Raw genomic sequence first — 17,626 nt, 5'->3', positions numbered from 1 at the left:
ACGGTCTTAGCCAAAGTTTCTGGACTTGACAGTAATTTTTTATGAACACGCTGCAGGTGACCTATAAGGGAGGATGTTCCCAGGTGGTTAACGCCCCTACCACTACTTATTTCACCTTTACATATGGTACATATAGTAAGACAGTTGTTGTCCAGATTTGGATAGAAATATTGCCAGACTAAAAAGGTGGAATGTTTGGTCTTCTGCCCAGGCATGACCGTGATGGGCTTTTTCATCCCATGGACAACAACTGACTCCCCCGGAGCCTGATTTAAACAAACCACATCACCATCAGAATCCTCTTCGTCAACTTCCTCCTCAGCGCCAGCTACACCAGTATCCTCATCCTGTTGTACTTCAACAGTGACATCTTCAATTTGCATATCAGCAAGTGGACTGTGGGTGCTCCTTCCAGCACTTGCAGAGGGCGTGCAAATGGTGGAAAGAGCCACCTCTTCCCATCCAGTGTTGGGAAGGTCAGGCATCGCAACCGCCACCACACTTGGACTCTCCTTGGGGATTTGTGATATCTTCTTAGAACGCACAGTTCTTCGCTGTGCTTTTGCCAGCTTAACTTATTTGATTTTTGTAGTGGGAGGAGGGCTTCCATCGTCATGTGAAGCTGAACCTCTAGTCATGAACATAGGGAAAGACCTTAGCCGTTCCTTGCCACTCCGTGTCGTAAACGGCATATTGGCAAGTTTATGTTTCTCCTCAGATGATTTAAATGTTTTTTTTAAGGTCATTTTCCTGAACTTTGTTATTTGGGATTTTATAGGCTCTCTACTATGCTATTGGGCAATGACCTTGGCAGACGACGTTGACGGCATTTTATTGTCTATGTCATGACTAGTGGCAGCAGCTTCAGCACTAGGAGGATGTGGTTCTTGATCTTTCCCTATTTTATTTTTATTGGACAAAGTTTTGTCCTCCATTTATGTTATATTGATATATACGTGCGGCTAAGGTGCACACAAACACAGAAAAGAAGAATTTTTAATTTTTGCACTTTGGGGGTTACACCACCCTTTAACAGACTTATGACACAGGCGCATGCTTGGCGCTGCTCCTTTGTTGATGCACGTGCGGCTACAGTGCACACAATTCACAACACAGAAAAGAAGAAATTTTTTTTTGGAGTGCACTTAACAGACTTGTGACACAGGCGCATGCTTGGCGCTGCTCCTTTGATGATGCATGTGCAGCTACAGCGCACCCAATTCACAACAAAGAATATAAGTTTTTTTTTTTTTGAAGTGCACTTTGGGGGTTACACCACCCTTTAACAGACTTATGACACAGGCGCACGCTTGGCGCTGCTCCTTTGTTGATGCACATGCGGCTACAGTGCACACAATTCACAACACAGAAAAGAAGAATTTTTTTTTTTAAGTGCACTTTGGGGGTTACACCACCCTTTAACAGATGAGCTTGCCGGCCATTTACTTATGACACAGGCCCACGCTTGGCGCTACTCCTTTGCTGATGCACGTGCGGCTACTGCGCATACATTTCAAGCACAAACACAGAAAAAAAGAATTGTTTATTTTTTGTGGAGCGCACTTTGGGGGTTACACCACCCTTTAACAGACTTATGACACAGGCACACACTTGGCACTGCTCCTTTGTTGATGCACGTGCAGCTACAGCGAACACAATTCACAACACAGAAAAGAAGAATTTTTTTTTTTTGGAGTGCACTTTGGGGGTTACACCACCCTTTAACAGACTTATGACACAGGCACATGCTTGGTGCTGCTCCTTAGTTGATGCAAATGCAGCTACAGTGCACACAATTCACAAACACAGAAATAAATGTTGTTTTTGCACTTGGGTGGAGCAACCCTGATGGACAGATCACCCCCTGGACAACACTACAGCACCCCTTAGGAATACAGCCTTTATGGGACAGTGAACAACACAGCCCAGCCAATCCCTATAGACTTTTGGAGTGGACACAGCCCCTATGGCCAACTGACTGCACAACACAGCCCAGCTAGCCCCTATGGACAACAGCAGCACAATACAGTCCAGCCAGCCCCTATGGACAACAGCAGCACAACATAGCCCAGCCAGCCCCTATGGTCTTTGGAGGAGTGGACACAGTCCCTAATGACAACAGCAGCACAGCACAACACAACACAGCCCAGCCAGCCCTAACTCCCACCCTCCCTCTTCACTGTCCACAGCCGGAGTGAGAAATGGCGCAGACGCAGGGACCTTTCATGGAATCCAAAACCCACGAGATCTGGAAGGTGGGATGATGATGTTTTGCCTCGCTTTCAGTTCCGAGTCAGGTGGGAAAACCCGAGCCGGACTCGGTTCCCGGCTCGGATCGGGGGGGCTCAGGGGGGTTCGGATTTCAGAAATCCGAGCCCGCTCATCCCTAATGTACAGACATCAGCGAGGGATCCTTATAAAAAAAATTTTTAAATGTAGCCTATAGCTAATAGGTCTCGCTCTGAAAAGCTAAGCTTTATAGGGTCAGACAGCAATCCTCATTGAGAATGATGGGAACTGTGGTGTGCAGTATTATTTAACCTAATCCAGGAGATATGTCTGATACATCCTGTGTTGGGTATTTGTTACATAGCTTGGATACCCAAATCATGCCAAATCATGCATAAACAGCTGTTTTTAGCATCATCTTAAAGCAAAATGAGCTTGATAAGAAGGCCTTATAAACTGAAAAAAAAGTCAAAGAATAAAGCAGAAAAAAGTTACCTACATTCAATAAGTAATTTTCATAATTCTAAAATAAACTAGGTGAATGAAAATGGTGATACAAATGTACAATGACCAAAGTGCTGTCATACTGTAGAACAAACTGGAAGTAATGGATTACGTTTTGTCAACCAAGGTTAGTACTGACAGAGAAAAGACAGAGAAAGGTCTAGTTGATCACCATTTATCACTAGGGACTGTTGTATGGAGGTTTGGCCTTCAGTCCTGGGCTATCCTTAGGTTACACCCCTCTGCCATGTTCCTTGACATGACAAGCTGGTAACTTCTGGATGCAGAGTGCCAAGTGGGTATTGAAAAGTTGGGTAAGGTGAGCCAGAGTCTGGTATACAAGTAGATACTGTGACCCAAATTAGGGAAAAGAGTCATTAGAAGCGAGGATCAGAAACCAGGGAGTACAGCTAAAAATCTTGAAGCAGAACTGAAACCCAAATATTAGAATCAAGAGCTAAACTGTAGTCCGTAATCAGTGGAAAGCTGACATGACTGCACGTACAAGGACAGCAGGATCATCACACTGGGGATATCAATGCTGCTGAGAAACCTCCTTTTCTGCAATAAGTCAAATCTGTTATTGTGATTGGCAGTAATATACATCTTTAAGAAATTTTAGAGATCATAGCTTGACCATTGGATTATGGATAATATGCTTTGTAGAAATTAAGCTTTACCCCAATAGTTTAAAAAGTCCCATGATCAGACACAATTTCAAAGAAGACAAAGTAAGGGTTGTAGGCAGCTTTTTGAGAAGGATGGAAAGAGCACCTTGGAGACATGGTCCACAATCACCCAGATGGTGCAGCTCTCCCTGGATGAGGAAAGGTCAATAACAAAGTCCATAGAAATTTGGGTCCTTGCTTTGTCTGGGATGGAGAGTGGCCATAATGATCCAAGGGGAATTTGGAGAGGCTCCTTGTGCTGGGCAGTTATGGAGCAGGCTGAAATTAAATCTTTTGTATCTTCCTGGAATGTAATGTATAATTCCTGGAATTTAATTTATGAGTCATCTTCTTATTGGCATGACCAGAAAAACATGACAAATTACTTTGTAGACTGGGAGAGATTAACATATTTTCATGAGAAAGGACAGTAGGGATGGAGGCTGCAGTAGCCAAGATACCATTTGGATCCAAAATTGTTTTGGGCTTAGAGGGTTGTTTAGTATGAGAGAGATCAAAGGACAAACAGACCATCTGCTTTACAATTCCTGGAACCCAAATGACAGGTGATTAATAGATTAAAATGGGAGAATAAACAGACACCATGTTGTTTTTCTGGGAATAAATGTTGAGCAGATTGTAGACATAGGAGATTTTTATGGTCAATAAATCATTACTGGAAACATAATGCCTACTAACAAATGTCTGTATCGAGGTAATTTAATAGAGAGGAGCTCATTATCTCTGTTGCCAAAGTTGCATATGGCTGGTAAAAATGTATGGGAATAGAACCCACAGGGTTGAAGTTTGCCAGAAGGAGCTTGCAAGAAAGAAATACCCCAATGCCAATAGATGAGGCAAAAATCTTGAGAATGCGTGGTATCAAGCTGATTAAGGATGGGAGTTTAGAAAAGGTCTGTTTAAATGATTAAAGGCTTGAGAGGCCTCACAAGGCCACTAGTTTAAATTTGCAGGCTTACAGGTTAATGCCATAATAGAAATAACCAGCGAGAAATATATCCAAGGAAACACAGACTGACTTGTTAAAAGAAACATGTTTTCTGAAATGAGTCAAGACCTTTTTGACAGGGACTCTGAGTTTTAATATCCTGGGAGAAGATTAAATATCATCCAGTTATACCACTGTGACGCAATTAAGTAAGTAATTGATCTCATTGATCGCAGTTGTATTGACACAAAACAAATAGCATTGCAAGATATTGAACATGTCCATGGTATTACATGCCATTTTCAATTCATGTCCTTCTTTGATTTGGAAAAGATAGTAGACTACTAAGCTCAAAGTTGCAGAACTTGTGTCACCTTAATATGATCAAACAGTCCTTAAATGAGTGGCATGGAATATTTGTTATTAATTATGATGGAGGCCCCATCCTTCTATTTAAAGATAAATGATCATGTCCCTGCTGGAGAAGAAGATTCTGGGTAAGCCCTAATCAATACAATCCAGAATATTAGTGGACATCACTTCTGTCACTGACAGAGACAAAAAGTAAACTGTACTTTAAGGTAAGTGATGAAATATGGAGGGCACTACTGCACTGCCTCCATGATGCTCCTTTACCAAGATGGCTGTCATTTAAGTCTTCTGCACAGTGCGATGCCATCTTTTTACTGTATAAGAACGCCACAGTGGAACACAGATGTGTTCAACACAGCTCCAGGCGACCCCACTATATATGCTTGCTAGAGACCACAAAAGGGCCAAATTGCTTGTATGTATATGCACCGCTACCCATATACAATCACCAGCTAGTGATTTGTATGTTCCACTTCAGCTCCGCTCCATCCAGAACACTGACTGTATGTAACTGTGAGTATGGCTGTACAAACATACTACTTCACAATAAACCAAAACTACTGGTTAAGTCCTGGGCTGTTTAGTACATCTGTTGAATCCACTGGTGTATACTGTTTACTCATATTCAGCATGTGGCGGTAACTCTTCATCCATATGTTTACTAAAAACATCAGCAAAGGAGGCATATTATGGGTATAAGGGAGATATGCAAAAGAGGATTATCCAGCGCTGGAAATGGTTAAGACACAAAGATCATACAGTTGGTTAAAACCTTAAAACCACCAAATGAGTGATTTAGTTAAATAATGGCAGATATCCCATAAAGTTCATATACATAAATTATTTCATTTTATTTCAAAGTGGTTTTAATAAATACAAAACAATGTCTGTCATTGGCAAATGGAATAATATAAATATATATAAAACATTTTAATTATTTAGACAGTAAATTAGAAATACATCATTTGGTCGGGGTAAGAATAAGAAGGGAACACCCCCAAATTAACTGGTTCCTCTCTCCACCCTGATCTCCATCAATTTCTGCGAACACCAGCCTCATCCTCCGGGATTATGGCGGCAACGCCCCAGTCTTTGACTATGTCACCGGGCTTGCCCTCATTGTTGGGCTCGTCATGGGCAGATGATTCTACAGGCACAGGCCGTCCGGAACCCACTGATCTTTCTACCATTATGCAGCTCTTTAAGTCTCTACCAACTAAGCAGCAGCTACCATCTAAAAGGGACTTTGAACTACTCAAAGTTAGACTCTAGGAGACAGTTCGTAAAGAAGTTGCGGTTCTTCAGGTGGATCTCTCCCAGCTGACGACTAGAATGGTGTCCCTGGAGGAGGCTAAGGAGGCTAAGGATTCTATGACCGAGGATTTACAAAGTCTACATGATACTGTCCATGCTCATGCTAAGGGTTTGCTCCTTCTACAACAAAATACGGCCACCGCAACAACCTATGGGTTCGAGGTATTGCTGAAGATGTGCCTACTCAAGGACTGATTGATGTGTTAACCAAGATTTTTAATGAAATTTTGGGTAATGATCCTAGTGCACTTATTACATTTGATAGGGCACATAGAGCCCTGAAGCCTCGTGAAGTCTCCTCCGATAAACCAAGGGATGTCATCTGCAGACTGCATTATTATACCCAAAAGGATGAGATCCTGCAGAAACTGCACAACGTGGAAGGAGTGGCAATCGTATCCAGGTCTTTCAAGATTTTTCCTTGCACACTCTTCAACAGCACCATTTTTTGTGACCCCTAACTGAAGTCTTACATTCTATTGATCGGAACTATAAAGGGCTCTTTCCATTTGGCCTCCAGTTGACACATAATGGCAGGTCTGCTGTGTTTCAGGACATTCCTGACCTTGATTCTTTTTGCTCTGTTCTGGACTTGTCTACGCCTGTTTTATCAGGTTGGGAGGATTCCTACATAGTTTCCCAGTTCCAGGAGATCACTTCCCATGATGGGGCCTTCCAAACAGTGAGGAACACCAGACGGCATCCTCGGCGGACACAGCCGGTAGCCTTGTCTGATGGGACATGATTTGATTCTTGTGGTTCTCTACTCATTTCACACCTCCATGTTGCTGAGTGAAGATCTACCCAGTTTTTCAGATGTTCTTTGAATGGACGTTTTCAGTAAGGTATTGACTCCTTACATTTATATGCGTTCGGTTACTGCTATATCTAGGTCTTGGTGATGATGTGGAAGGTCTTCCATAGAAATTTTATTATAATATCTCTTAGACTGTTTGTATTACTGTATTTTTAGATGCAATATGTCTTATATCTAATGCTGTCTACTTATATATTTTTGAATTGATAAGATTTATATATGGTATGATATCTGATACCGTCATGAGCACCGAGCCCTCAGTGACCCTATACCGCTGTTGTTTTTCCTGCTCATGGAGAGGGTGCTTTTCCATGATAGTCTGGAGCGGTATTTTTTTTATGTTTGTAACTTGTATGTTGTTTTTCTAGACTGTTTTCTGTTTTTTGTTTTCCCTATTTATCCTATTTTTTCCCTTTTTGTTTTTCCCTCCTCTGGGTGTTGAATTTGAGAGCTGGACATTCCGCTAACATTTCTTTTAAATTTTATCTCCTTGTCATGGGTCATGTAGTAAGCCTGTCTCTCTGTCTGCCCCGATGACCTTAAGTCTTAAGATACTTTCGATAAACTCCAAGGGTTTAAATGTTCCAGAAAAAAGATCTCGCCTTCTTCGGGAAGCAGACAGAGCAGATGTGGCCTTTATCCAGGAAACTCATTTTCAGGAGGGCAGTACTCCCCTTCTCCGTAATTGTGATTACCCACAGTCTTTTTTTAGTAATAATACTCTGGGCAAGACTTTAGGAGTAGCGATTCTTTTTAATCATCACCTTCCCTTGTCTAATATTGCAACTCATGTCCTTATTGAGGGTAGAGGGTTGTTGATTAAATGTATGATCCACAACCAGGCTTTCACTTTTGTCAACATTTATGCCCCGAATTTAAATCAAGCTACATTTCTAGAATGTATATTGGAACAAATTTATGCATTGAAAGTGGGTATGTTAATTGTGGGAGGAGATATCAACTGGATCCTGCATCCTTCTCTAGACTCATCCTCTGCATCCTCAAGTCGCCCTGACAGATGTCACCGTAACGTGTGTTGTTTGCTCCATGGGCATCAATTAGTGGATACTTGGAGACTAAGACACCCTGTGGATTGAGATTACACCTTTTTCTCTCATCCCCACAATGTCTACTCCAGGATTGATTATTTATTTATAGAACATAGACATCTTCATATGATTGAGAATGCGGAGATCGGGAGTCTCATGTGGTCAGATCATGCACCCATATCCCTTATAGTTAAGATCTCTCACCCCCAACCTGCTATACGCTCGTGGCGGCTCAATGAACTTCTCCTTCAAGACTCATATTGCAGAGACCAACTGAAGCAGTGTATTGCTGAGTATATCTCTTTGAATGAAAGCCCAGATATATCTGCTATTATACTGTGGGAAGCACATAAATGTGTCCTGAGAGGCAAGCTGATTCAGTTGGGCTCTTATTTGAAAAAACAGAAAGAAGGATAAAAACTGTTGCTTTTACAGAAGTTTCAAAAATTTTAATTACTTCATAAGTCTTCCTTGTCTGGAGATGCTCTCGCTGAGCACACTGAAGCTAGGCGATCTTTAAATAAACTCATGTCGGATAAAATTAAATTAGAATATAGTAAATGTAGGAGCTGTTTTTTCCAATGGGGCAACAAGGCCAGCAAGATGTTAGCATGGGCACTGAGCCTCCATGCATATTCAGTCAATAGTGGATGATTCTGGCCGACTTTGTAATTTGACTTATGAGATTGCAAAAACTTTCCACTTCTATTATTCTAGGCTTTATAATTTGACTGGGGACTCTTCAAATCCTGTTAATAGGACGGGAGCAGCAGCAACTGCGGAGTATCTCAGGTATATTGATTTCCCTAGGATAAGCGAGGCAGCGGCACTTGATCTGGACAGGCCCTTTACACAGGAGGAGTTGGTTGAGGTGATTAGGACTTCCCCATCTGGAAAGAGTCCTGGACAGGATGGCCTACTGATCTCCTATTATAAAAACTTTAATGATGTCCTGACGCCCATGATGCTTCAAGCTTTCAATGCAGTCAATGATAGAGACTACTTCTCTGCTCTAAAGAAGGGAAAGATCCATCCTGTTGTCCTAGCTATAGACCCATATCCCTTTTAAATGTGGACTTAAAAATATATGCGAAACTCATCGCGAATAGGCTTAAGCTTCTCTTACCGGCCCTAATTAACACTGACCAAGTGGGTTTTGTTTTGGGCCGAGAGGCCAGTGATAATACCACTAAACTGCTTAATTTGATTCATATAGAGACCCAGTCTACTGTATGTACTATGCTTCTATCAACCGATGCCAAAAAGGCTTTTGATCGTGTCAACTGGGGATTTATGCAGGGCTTGTTGGAACACATGGGTTTGAAATCCACCTCTTTACATAGGATACTGGCATTATATAAGAATCCCTCTGCCAGGGTTAAAGTCAATGGAGATTTCTCCAATCCTGTTCAAATATTGAATGGAATGCGCCAGGGTTGTCCTCTGTCTCCACTGGTTTTTGTATTATGCATGGAGGCTCTGGCAAGAGCCATTCGGGCTAATCCCAATATTACCGGTTTGCGGGTTGTAAATTCAGAACACAAACTCTCTCTCTTTGCAGATGACCTTTTGGTGATTATTACCAACCCTACGGTTTCCTTCCCTAGCTTGATGCAGGAATTTTGGACTTTTGGTGATTTGCCTTTCTTCAAAATTAATTATTCTAAATTATTGGCACTAAATATTAATATACCCCAGACGGTTCTCACTGGGTCTCATTTAAATGGCATCCATCATATTTGAAATATCTCCCCAATAACCTTTCCAAAATTAATTTGCTTAATTTCATTCCTATTCCCTGGAAAATGCGACATGAGCTTAGATCTTGGTCCAGGAGGGGTATCTCATGGATTGGAAGGGTGAACGTTGTCAAGATGAACATCTTGCCTCATATTCTTTACTTAATACAGGCTCTTCCAGTGTTGATCCCAAGTAGTTGAATTGCAGATCTCCATAATATGGTGAGACTTTTTGTATGGGGTGGGAGGACCCCCCATTTCAAACATGATATTTTGTTTAGAAGAAGACATTTAGGTGGTCTTCAACTACCCCACTTTGGCATTTATTATGATGCAGTAATGCTGAGTAGGATATATGAGTGGTCTCGGCTGAACTCCCCAAAACAATGGATATCCATTGAGAGCTCCTTTTTAGAGTGTTCACAATCTACTTTGCCTTGGTTATCCAGCTTGCCTAGGGTTTCACATCCAACTATAGGCCCGACTCTTGCTGTATGGAGGCGTCTGAGGGGCTTGGGATATGTTTCCTCATCCTACTCTCCTTTAACCCCATTATTTGACAACCCCAAATTCCCTCCTGGTATCTTGAACCAGACCTTTAAATTTTGGTCCAGGGTAGGTATCGTACAAGTTGGACAGCTATATGGCTCATCCAGAATATTACCCTTTACTGATGTCCAAGTCAAATGGTCCCTCCCTAATAATGAGATATGGTGATATCTCCAGATTAAACACTTCCTTATGTCAAACGATCTTTGATCAGCAGGATCTCGAGATTTAATGCCCTTTGAGAAGACAGTGATGTCTCAGTCACTGTCCTCCCATACATTGTCAATTCTCTACAAATTCTTAATTGAAAATAATTTTTTACATTACCAAATTTCACTAAAACTTGGGAGAGGGACATTGGCATGGACATCAATGCTCCTCAGTGGAGGTCTATATCTGAGAAATCATGGAGTAGCTCCACCAATATCCTTACCCTTCAGAATCATTTTAAAGTCCTGTCCAGATGGTATAGATAACCATCCATTTTAACCAAAATGTATCCTCGGGTATCAGCATGTTGTTGGCAATGTGGAGCATATTTAGGAACCCCCCTCCACATTTGGTGGTCCTGTCCTGTCTTAAGAGTTTTTTGGGACGATGTGATCTCGATAGCACATGACTTATTGGGCTCAGATATTCCTGATGGCCCGAAGTTTTGGCTACTAAACCTTCATAACTCACCATTATCTGTTTACAAAAAAAATCAGTATTGAAGTCCCTGAATAGTGTAGCCAAGGCTGTTATCCCCATACGCTGGAAGTCTACGTCCCCCCAACTCTTCCTGACTGGTTTCGTAGGATTGAGTTATACAGTTCCATGGATGACATTATTATGTCCTCTCCTAATAAATTTCAGATGTACACATCGATCTGGGGTGGATGGTTAGAATTCTGCGAATCTGACAAATATAAAACCATGACACGTACGACTTGATTCCTAGTCTTTGATTTGTTTTGAGTCTCGGCTTCTCATGATATAGCACCCAGTGGCACCCCCCCTTCCTCTACCCTCCCTATTTCATAATATTTTCTCTCTTGTTTAGCTTTCCTTTTTCATGTACTTGTTTTCTTATGGTTTTATTCTCTTTATCTCCTTTTATGCTCATAATTTTCTATTAAATATTATAGAATGTGTATTTTATGATTATCAATGTCTCTTTTTCTGTTTTGGCTAATAGATTATGGTCATGCTTAGGTTTTCAATTTTATGTGGTAACTTCTTGTTTGAAGATATTTTTGCCAGTGTGATTTGTATTTTATATCTGATATTTTATATGTTGACTTTGATATATTTTCTGTTTATACTTTTCAATACATTCTAAAAAAATTTCAATAAATAAGTTATTGCCAAAACTTCTTCTCTCCCTTGCTTTCAGTTCCGCTGGCTCTCATCTACCAGTTTGCTCCGGCGGTGCTTGAAAAATTGCGAACATTTCAGAATTTTCTATATGTTTACAGATATTTTGCCTAAAACTACCTCAAATTTCATACAAGTCCTAAAAGTAGAACAAAATCAAATAAATGAGGCAAAAAACTTAGACGTGCTAATTTTTTTATTGAGGAAATCGATCCAATATCACATATCTGTGAGTTGCAAAAGTATGTGAACCCTTGCTTTCAGTATCTGGTATGAGCCCCCCTTGTGCAGCAATAACTGCTTCTAAATATTTCCAGTAATTGTTGATTAGTCCTGAACATCGGCTTGGAGGAATTTTATCCCATTCCTCCATACAAACAGTTTCAACTCTGTTATGATGGTGGGTTTCCTCCCATGAACTGCTCGCTTTAGGTCCTTCCACAACATTTAAATTGGATTAAGGTCAAGACTTTGACTTGGCCATTCCAAAACTTTACATTTATTCTTCTTTAACCATTCTTGGTTGAATGACTTGTGTGCTTTGGGTCGTTGTCTTGCTGCATGACCCACGTTTTCTTGAGATGCAGCTCCGATGTGAACAAGCTCTCTATGTGAAACGCGTGTCATCAGCTAGCGCCAGGACTCCGGGCTTCACAGGGCGCTCATGTGACCCGGCTTCCGACGGCGGCAGGATTACCTAGCGGGACGCTGTTCCCGATCATCCCTCACCTACCAGACTTGTATACCAGGCTACCAGGTAATTCCGTCGGCCCCCTCATCCCGCTGTCACCGGTCATACTGCCCTGCGCTGCGTACTCGCAACAGGGGGATACCGGAGTCAGCTGGGAAAGTAGGAACCGACGATTCTTTCTCTGTCTTCATTGTTTCACCCTGCACCCAGGAGGTCTCCATCTCCCTCTGATCCGTTCAATACCCACAGGGGTAAACGGAAGCAGGGGTGAGTGGTCTTCCCCCAATAGGGTGGGGGTCTTTTCTCAAAATTTTTTACCTGGATTGGTCCTATATATTATTATCTACAATACCCTATATTTTTGACTGCCTCCAAATTACGATCTGCAATGTATTTAATGTGGATACAATGACATATACTTTTCTGAACAGGGGTTAATTATGAGGATATAAACAGCACTGCTATGTACAAACAAGAATAGATATATAGATGTAATTATATATACCATTAACTACCTGGTTTTTTATATACATTTATATTGGATATCTTTTGATTGCATCATATGTATATCCTCTGACAGGGGTTAATTATGAGGATGTAAGTAATCCTGCTATATTTAAATCATACCTATAATCGGAGTATCACCTATATTTTATATAGGAATGATATAATAAATTGGTCCTTTTACTGATATATTTCACTTTTTATTTTTTTATTGTTCATTATATGATCTACAAACTGATGAATAGCTAATAATGTATTTAGTAAAATAGCTGATATAGTACAACCGAATGGAGTTATAATAGACCTATATTGATTATTTTTTTGAACCAGTTTAACAATCAACACTCCTGAAGGGAGTAAGTTATCTGCAGCATTATATGTTTTAATTGCGGGCAGATTTTTTTGTGTATGTCTTTCTGTGTTGGTTTGTCCAAATAATTAAACTTAAGTTTTATACTGTATTGATATTTAATGTACTATCAGAAAATAAGAGTGCATCAAAAAAGGAAAATTCTTTTTTCTGAGTCATTTTCTGTTATGACTCAATACCCACTATATAAGTACTATCCGTACTTTTCCAATGGTGCACCACCAGCAACTCTATGAGAATTATTAAGGAAGTATATCCTAATTTTACTCTTTAAAATATGCTGGTTTTTGACTATTATACTGACTATTTCAATCAATTGACATTTTAGTTCTTTGCGGTTTCAAATAATCCCCTTTTCCCCTCCCTTTCTCTTGAAGATCCCTTGGTTATCAGCTGCACACGTGAAACACCGACCATACCCCCACTATTACCAGGAGAGCCCACCGTGAGCGTGCTTCATAGGAGGTGTGTCCTCAACGGATTCTTTATGGGACTCTGCAACTAGATATCGATGTGGTGGGTGACTGGTATAACAGTGTGTGCACTTATATAATACAGAAAGAGCTTTATACATTTATTATTAGATTTTTCCAGATGTCATTAATTTGACAAGAGACTGCTCCAGGCATCAAAGATCCAGTGATTCATTTCTATTTGAGGCAGTATATACAGTATTATATATTTCAATTCTCAGGAGTGTATTTGAGTTTTTCTATATTGGATAAATGTGATTATTTATAAGTGTAAATGTGATAATATGCACTGACATATTCCATTTTTATAAAGATTATTATTATATATGTGGTGTCTTGAGAAGTTTTTTCTGCCATTTCGGGAACTATATATTATATATTTGTTTATTAGCGCATCACAATTGTCTTGTTGTGGTATCCTTTAGAATATAATCTCCTTTTTTCATGTTCTAGTGGCATCAGGACAAACAGAAAAGATATGAATAGTAATTAAATGAATGTATTATGCAGGGAACAAATTTGATTAGGATGAGGAAGAATGATTTAAGGAGCTAATTTTGTTGAATGGGGTTGTTACGATGATGCTGAAAAAGTTAAGGAGGATGGATTAATTAGTGATGAATGGATAATTTGTATGGTGGTAAAAAAAATGCATGCTGTTTTGTATGGTGATCTCAGTAATGCTCTCTAACCCTTCCCCCCCAATTTACCTTTGGGATGCTGGTAGTCAGGATGCCGGCTCCAGTATTTTGACAGGTGTCGGGATTCCTGCGCCGGTATCCTAAGTGACGGCATTCTCTGTGCCGGGATACTGGATGCTGTGTGGACTGTATGGATGTTGCTAGAAGCTGTGTTTAAAGTATGGCAGTCACTGGAGCCTCTGGGCCTCATTCAGAGCCGCTCACAAACACATAGCGCTCGCAAGCGGCTCAATGTTTCTGGTATGCGCGTGTACCGCGTCTGGCATGCGCATGCGTGAGCCCCGGCGAGCGACTGAAGTTAAGTTGCTCCGTGGCTCGCTACAATGGTCGATGGTAAGTGACAGCTTGCACCATTTTGTAGGCGTGTAGGGGGGGTAGGAACGCTTGGCGTTTGAAGGAGGACCTACTGACATCACTAGTGATGTCAGTAGTGGACTTCCTGCTCTAATAGAGCAGGAAGTCCACTCGGGCTTGCGGGAGCCGAGACCCTACCACAGGGTCCCGTTGCAGACCCGATGGTCGTGATAACCACGACGGACTCCAGGCTGCTCGCTTTACGGGCGGCCTGGAGAAAAAATAAATACATTTTAAAAAAACACACCCTGATTCAGAGTGAGTGCTCGCAAGCAGCAAGCGGCTCTGAATCAGGCCCTCTGTTTGCTGTAAGAGGATCACTAAGTTCTGGCTGTGTTGCTTTATACTTATACTGTTATGCTTTATGCTTTATACTTTTTCTGAAGTACGTGTGTGTGCGTGTGGTATTAATTTAATGCCAGGGGTAATTAGTTATGTAATTTGGATGCATATAACGTATTTGGATGTTGATATTTTAAATTCATTTTAAAACATCTGGGCTCATTTATTCCAATTTCACTCCCCCTGATGTCAAAAGCTAACTACATGCACTGATGTAACTATGTAATTCCGCAGACTGTTATCAAAATGCCATCAGTAAAGAAAGAAATAACTTACAGTATAAAAATCTACAGTAAATTGTTTGGGATGATAAAAAGTGTTCATCATTATGGTGGAAGCATATCTTAATTGCTTTGGTTTATAGTGCTTTCATCTGAAAATTATCGGCTAAGGCAGTGGTTCCCAAAATTTTTCACTTCACGACACCCTTAGTGTCTCATCCGTTTTTCGCGGCGCCCCTAGGCCAATGTATGGCGATGTCAAAATCATTAGACGTTCGCAGACAACGTAGAGAAAAGTGATTTTTCTCTACATTATCTGCTTTTATACATACTGATATTGGTTTAAGCAGTGGTGTAACTATAGAGGGTGCATGGGGTGCGCTTGCTATGGGGTGCAGCTGCTTAGGAGGCCTGCCAGCCCAGCAAGCATCCCCCTGCACTCTCTGTAGCTGGTGCAACTGGGAACGCTGGTCTCTGAAGTGGTCAGAGACTAAAGACACCTCTGCTTCAGAGGCCAGCGTTCCCAGTGATGCAGTGCGCGGGTGTACGGGTGACGTGATGACATCACCTACATCACCCGACATGTGAGGAGCCTGCGCGCCAGTCAGTAGCAGGCACAGACGCTGGAGTGAAGCTGAAGCACTGACAAGCATGAAGACAGGTAAGTACTGCACAATGGAGGGGGCATTACTGGGGGCACAGCATAAGGGGCATTACAGGGGGCACTGTATAAGGGGCACTACTGGGATCATTGCGTAAGGGGCTTTAATACAGGGGGTATTGTATAATGGGCTCTAATACAGGGTTGCATTGCAGAATGGGCACAACTACAGGGGGGATTGTATAAGAGGCAATGCATAAGGGGCATTACTACAGGGGTTATAGCATAATGAGCACAACTACAGGTGCACTGTATAGGTAAACCTATGGGGGCCCCAGAGAAATTTTGCTATGGGGCCCCAATACCTCTGGTTACACCCATGGGTTTAAGTATCAAATAGACCTGCTTATAGCGCATTTGGCACTTACCACCTCTTCTTACATCCACCCACTATTACTGACTATATTTAGCACTGGTGTGGGATGGAAGGTAGTATTGAGGACCATGGTAATGGTACTATTACATTGTTATAGATATTTTAACTGAAGATAAAATGCAAAAGAAAAAAGTATGAAAGTCTTATGCACTTTATCTCTATTTAAAACACCTATAACCATGTGATAATTTACCATGGTGTGCAATATACCTACCGCACACCAGTGCTAAATATACATTATTTACAATTAAACACATAATGATAAAGTTGGGGTAAAAAAATATTAAATTGCATATATTAATTTTAATTAACAATAACTACTCTATCTCAAAACTTCAGACACCCTCTATGTCACAGAATATCACTAACCTAAGCAGAGGCAAGGATTCACACTGTGAGGTGCATCCTCCAAGAGAAGAAAAGAGTCCAGGAAGTGTAGGAGCGAGCGGGGCCGCACGGTTCTGACTGTGAGTGAGATGGTGAGAGCCAGCAGCACAGCATGAGTCCAGGTATGTGTGAAATGGGCGCGGGCTGCTTAGAGAGGCAGCGCGCAGACCAACCAGCTTACTAGCTGAGCTGTCACCCACAACACCCCTGCATAAGCACCGTGGCACACACATTGGGAACCGCTGGGCTATGGCATTGGCAGAATAAGTTTGACCATTTTCACAGTTGTCAAAATGTGTATTTCAGACTAAAAATAAAAAAAAGTACTGCAAAAATTATTTATTCTTTTTCACACAGAACAAAAACTATCCCTCTTTCTTGATATGTCTGAAGTTTGCAATAAGCACTTTTTGAAATGCCTATATTGGGCCTGATTCAGCAGTGCATGCTATTGTAGCCATAACTGCATCTTTTACCGCAGCTTGACTGCATCTTTATGCTAAACCCACCCCTATTAAGGATATATATATATATATATATTTATATTATCCTTCTCACAAATATGGGTCTGTTTTTTTTTTTAGTTTTACACTGCAATTTATATGCATCTGGACATGGCTAATGGCATGCTCTAACAGTGGCTATGTTGATAGGCAAAAGGCCTGGTGCTTTGGAATGTTACACCATGGCAGAGGTCGCTGCAGGGAGTCGGTCTGGCCCCGTGTTCCGGAGTCCGGACCATCATGGTTTTCACCCAATCCTAAAGTAAGCAAGGCAGAGAAATAGCTTTTATCCGTAAAAAGTTTTTACAGATGAAAGCTATTTCTCTGCCTTGCTTACTATGTTTTTATTAAAAACATTGATGTTTCTCAGGTACACAGACTTTTGGAAAGACGCCTATATAATACTTAACAGATGAGTCCAGCTCATCTGTTCAGTACTACAGAGAATCACTGCCCATACATTAGTATAGTAGAGATTAGTTATCACAAAATTACTA

This window comes from Taudactylus pleione, unplaced genomic scaffold, assembly GCF_031769625.1.
Source record: "Taudactylus pleione unplaced genomic scaffold, aTauple2 ptg000038l, whole genome shotgun sequence".
Lineage (NCBI taxonomy): Eukaryota > Metazoa > Chordata > Amphibia > Anura > Myobatrachidae > Taudactylus > Taudactylus pleione.
Note: the sequence above shows the minus strand (reverse complement) of the source record.